Raw genomic sequence first — 5,872 nt, forward strand, 5'->3', positions numbered from 1 at the left:
ACTACGTCCTACGGGGTGCGGGTCTAGCGCAGGCGCAGTCCTCGCAGGAGGATCCTTCTAGCTGCCAGAAACATTTTCCAAAAGGTGGTCTCTTTGGCTCTTTACTCTGCGGCTTTAACCAGATCGGAAACGGTCCCTACGCCTCCTTGGTGCGACAGCGCTGGAATTGCTTGGGATTCCCGCATCATTGTGGCAGGAACGGGCGCTCAGGGGTTGTCTGGTTGGAGGCCACCTCCGCTGCTGGTTCGCACTTTGTAATTAGGTCACACGTAGGTGGATGAGGGTGTACCTGCTGGCACAGTGTCGCGCAGTGCATCTCACTTCCCCTGGCACACATGTCTCCGGGCTTGGGTGTCTCGGGCACCATGGCTGAGCCAAGGCCTGGGCTTTTCTCTGGACCTCCGACCTCGCCTAGCTTCCATACACTCCTCGCAGTCGCGCCCGTTTTTGCTTTCTACCCGCAGGTGTGCGCCTTTCTTTGACTTGGTTTCCTCCTGGGTATGAGAGACCCCGCCCCCCCCCCCCCCACACACACACACATACACCCCTGCCCGCCTTGTGCTACTTTCTAGAGGGCAGGGCTGGAAGAGATAGGCGCACCAGCCCTGACCGGGTGGTGGTAGAAACAGCTACCATCCGGGCTTGAAGCTTGGATACCTGAGGATCAGATCTCGGTCTGGCTATGAATCTCTTTGGAGTTAGTGATGTGTTTTCACATTCCATTGTCCCTACGTTCACAAAAATATTTTGGTTCCAGCTATATGCTAGATCCCATGCTTGGAAGAGAGGGATCATCCAAATACACAAAGCGCCCTGGTGGAACGTGTATTCATTCTCCCAACAGTGCTCTTAAAATGGTCGGGGGATAGGCAAAGAGAGATATGATGTCCGCAGGACCTGAGACCAGCTTTCCAAGGGACATTTCATCTTAAAGCACAGGGCAAGAGCTGAAACCGTTCCTCATCTTCTAGACACTCTACTTCCAGAGGGAAGTGCTCACTGCAGCTCTGAGCCTATCATCCAGGCCAAAAAGCTGAAGAAGATTCTGGAGACCCAGGTCAGCCAATGGTGAAACTGAAAATTCCCCTTCATCCAAGACAACCTGCTTGGCCAGGCCAACTGACTTAGTCTTACAGGGCTAGAAATTGCAATTCTGCTCCCTTCCTACCTCTCAGTAGTGTGCCCAAAAGAAAGTACCTTAGATCTACTCCCCCAAAGACTTATACCTAATTACTAGTCTGGGGAAAAGCTCTTTGAGCTCAGTGTCTGACCATGTTTTGCAAGTAGCATCCCCAAATAATGGAGGAGTAAGAGTTAAGACCATTTAGAATGAATGAGGGGGAAAAAAATCATCACTTGGTGCCCAAGATTATAAAGACATGTCCAGTGTGCTGTCTTATTCTTCCGGTTGCCCTGGACCTGTTTCGTAGGGCGAGAAGAAGACAGGCACTCAGAAAAGAGAAGGGACTTGCTAAAGGTAGTGATCAGGATTTAAAATTTTATGCTCCTGAGTGCGGGCTGCGAACCAAAGTGTCACAGGTTTGATTCCCAGTCAGGGTACATGCCTGGGTTGCAGGCCATGACCCCCAGCAACGGCACATTGATGTTTCTCTCTCTCTTTCTCCCTCCCTTCCCTCTCTAAAAATAAATAAATAAAATCTTTAAAAAAAATTTCATGCTCCAAACTACAAGGTCCTAGTCTCACACAACTGACCTCCAAGGACTAAAATATAGAATAAGGTCAATATAATTTCCCTTTGCCTGAGTTCTTATCCAGAAAGGTAGGGGTGATGCTAGTTTAGTAGATTAAAAAGTATTGAACACATTCTGTGTGCTAAGATGATAATGAGTGGGTTTTTCTAAGGTGCTGTGAGCTTCTTGTTGCTAGCTAGCAATTAGTGTAGGTATTATTTATTTTCTCTTGATGCAGATTACTTGGTTCACTACCATCATAAAATGGAGGGAAGATATAATTATATATTCTTAAAACATCCTGCGAAGTAATTAGATGCCACGACTTCTTAAGCAATGAATTCTAGGAAGCTCTTATTAGCATTCAAGCAGTGAAGTAAAGTGATGATTATAAACAATATATAACTAAACCAGAATGTCTTTAGAAGAAATCTAGAATCTTTGCTTGTTCTGTAGAACTCAAAATAGCTAATGGATCTGAAAATTCAGTGTTATTAATCTGGTCTTGACTAACTGGCCTGACCTCAATTCTAGAGCTGAGGAATAGTTGAAAAGAAAGTTAAAAGCAAACCAATTTTTTTTGTAATTTCTTGGCAAAAACCAGAGAGTGAATAAAGCAAATATACTTTGAGAAAGAATCTTTGCTCAGGTGACAAGTTCCATACACAGCAAGTGTAAGTGTGCCTATGACGTTTAAACATAGCTATAAATAAAAATCATCTCATGATGGAGATGGGGTAAGAGGAAGGTAACCTTGAACAAATAGCTTCATAATATTAGCCAAGTTATAAAAATTGACATTAAGCATGGAGAAAGAATGAGATGTATCTTGAGAGCCATTGCTTTGGCCTTAGGTTTATTTAGTTGTTCCTTCCAGTTCCCTGACTTTGAGATTTACTGAGACAGAAAGTAGAGTTGTGGAGGTAAGAAGTGGCTCTGGAATCAGATAAACCTGGTTTGAATTCTGGTTCTGCAGCTTGAAGTTTGGCAAGTTACCTAACTTTTCTGAGTCTCAGTTTTCTCTCCTATAAAGTGGGGATCATTGGAATAGCCAATTAACAGGGTTCTTCCAAGAATTAAAGGAAATTCTAAATATAAAACACTAAACAGTATATAATAAATACCCAGTAAATATTAGATATTATTTCTAAGTGGTCTCTGATTCTAAATATCCTCTAATGCCTGTTGGAGCCCTTCAGCTGTCTGCCATGAAATACATACTGGTCTTTAGAAACAAAGTAACAGTGACAAAAACATTGTATAGACACAAAGCCATTGGATGAAGTGCGCATGAGGGAGGAAATTCAAGGAGAGAGATGAAACAGAAAGAACATCACTGGATTTCCTTGCCATCAAGCAAGCATTCAGAAAGCTTGTTGTGTAGAAAGTTGTTTAGGAATCAATCCAAAAAGCTGGTCAGTTTCATGCTCCTGTTGGCTCAGACTCATATCTAGAAAGGGTGCCATCTTTGATAATATGCACTCTGCACCCTGAGTCTTTCTATGCCCTAGAAGCCCCCAAATAAAGACCTAAGCAGTCAACATCTTGGTGGCTCTGCCCACGAGAAACCTGCCAACTAGAGCCACGCAACAACCAGAAGATTTCTGGACTCAGGGGATGTGTTGATGCAACTCATTGGTATCTAGCCCTGTTCCTCTCCTTTGTGGTTTTCGGAAACATTAACCTTTTTTGTCTCTTCACCTGAAATTAGAATTTTATAAACGCAGCCAAAATTTTGTGGCCAGGAACTTTGCCATAGATTATAATATGGTCCCCCACACGTCCCCGCTACTACAGGTTGGCTAAAGAAAACAGAAAGAGAAATGACAATGTCTCTGAGGTCCAGATACCATTCTCAGTTACAGAGGAAATATTTTTCTCTGTTACAGAGAGAAAAACGTCTCTAAAATGGAAGGCAAAGTTTATCATTCCCAAAGACTGGGTAAACCTCAAGAATACTGTCACCAACTTTCACCTATTAAAAATCTTATCAGAGGATTATGTTTATTGACATAGAACATTATTCATATGTTATTAAGTGAAAAAGTCCCTTATAAAAGCACGTGTGATATAACCCTAATTTTATTAAATATATATTATAAATCCATGTGTATAGGAGACTTTAGAAAGGGACACAGTGAAGTTTTAACATCAGTTGCTTCTGATGAGTGGGATTGTTTTTTATTTTCCTTTTAGTTATTTGATTCATCTGTAATGAAAACATCTTGCTTTTATAATTGTGCAAAGAAAACTTCAGAATATCTGAGTCAACATGACAAGGTACCTTTCAGGGGAATTACAGACCCAAAGGACATGTACGTAATAGAACGTAGTTCTATTAAATAGTCCACTATGCCCTGGAATATTACTTAAGGGCCCCCACTTTCTTGTGAAAAGAAGTCTCACCTCCCCTCTGGCCTTCTCATATGGTTCCTCACAAAGCATTTCAATATGACCTTCTTTCCTGCCTTCCCTCTCACTAAACTGACTCCTTCCTCTGCCAGGTCAGTGCTGTACTTGTCCATCTTGTTCCTTCTTTCACCTCTTTACTCAGCCTGTCCCCACTGTCTAGATTGCCCCCTGTAGCTCTATGAACCCTGCTTGTCAGTCCAGACCAGTTCAAGCCCCACACCCTTTGAAGAGTCTTCTTTCCTGACTCCAGGTCTGCCTGGAATGGGGGTTCCTAGAGCCCGGGAACAGAACAGAGACCTGGCACTTGTCCGAGCTGAGGGGTGTGAATGGAGGATTTGTTGGTGAACCCATGTGAGGTGTTCCCTGAAAACTCCCAGAAACACTATGGAGGAAGGGGGCATTTTGCAGAGAGCCAGAGGGAAAAATCTGTTTACACTTTGTTCTTTATCTTCCAGATTATCCAGTTTACCAGTACTTATGTGTAGCTTGACTCCAGGCAAGATTTAGAAATCAGATTCCTGAAGCAGGTGGATTTGCAAGCATAGCAGCATCTGAGCAGTGCTTTGAAATGTATTTGCAAAGATACAAAGATAGGGTCATCCTGCTCTCCAGTCTGACGGAAAGAAACAAACTTTCCCCTCCCAGGAGTGTTCGTTCTCTAAGTTGTTAGAGGGGCACGGGCAGGGAGGCCCCTGGATTACCAGGTGCTTATGTGCTCATCCTTAAATTCTTACATGGTGGGTAGTCCGGGAATTGGGGTCACAAACCAAAAAAGGAACAGGAAAGACATAGCTGATGGGTAATTTAGTGTCAACAGGGTGATAATTGGCTCTTAGAGGAAGGATGCTAATCAGTGGCCTCCATCTTTGGAGGAACAAGCAAGAGGAAATGAGCTTCTGTCAGGTAGTCACAATTAAAAGGCCAGCATTTATTAATCACTTACTATGAGTCAAGTACTTTTCAAGTGCTTTACATGTGTTATATGATTTGTTCCTCACAATTTACTATTATTAGTAGTAATAATATTAGGTACTATTATTATCCTTATTTTAACAGATGATGAAACTGAGGCATAAAGAGATTAAGTCACTCGTACAAAGGTAAAATAACTGGTAAGTAGAGTTGCTGGGGTTCAAACTTACAGTCTGGCTTCAGTGACCAAACTCTTAACTACAAGAAAGCATTTAACATCAGATCACAAGTGATTTTCATGAAAGGAAGACCCTGACCATTGGAGCATCTGACACTTTCAATGCCTAGCAATCTTCAAGGATACAGCAATAACCAGGATCCTTAAAGTCTGCAGCTTAGTGAGTGGCCTGTGGTCCAGACCACCCCATCAATGCTACTCCATAGGTACACCTCTGCCATACCCTCCTCCACGGTCTTCTGCCTGTTCCATGCTCTTCTGCTCTCTTTTCCAGAAGACCCTCTTTCTTGTTCTCCTACGTCTCGATTTGTCCAGCCTCCTGGGATGACCCACAGGCATAGCTCCTCTCGTCTTTTGGCATCAGAATCAGGAAGGCTGTTGGTCCCAGGGCTCCCCCTTCCCAAGCCACCTTCTCTGGGAATGAGGTCCTTCCCAATCCATAGGCTGAGCACAGGCAGCTTAGGAAGCAAAGAGAAGAATCAAAGACCAAACTATTCATATAAGATAACATATTTCAGATAAGTTGCCCTGCTCACCCCGTGCCCAAGAACATCAGTTGCCCTGATTGTTTGCCTTGCCTTTAAGTCCACTAAACACCAACATGCAGACCACACTGTC

The sequence above is a fragment of the Phyllostomus discolor genome, chromosome 13 (genome assembly GCF_004126475.2).
Source record: "Phyllostomus discolor isolate MPI-MPIP mPhyDis1 chromosome 13, mPhyDis1.pri.v3, whole genome shotgun sequence".
NCBI classification, from domain to species: domain Eukaryota; kingdom Metazoa; phylum Chordata; class Mammalia; order Chiroptera; family Phyllostomidae; genus Phyllostomus; species Phyllostomus discolor.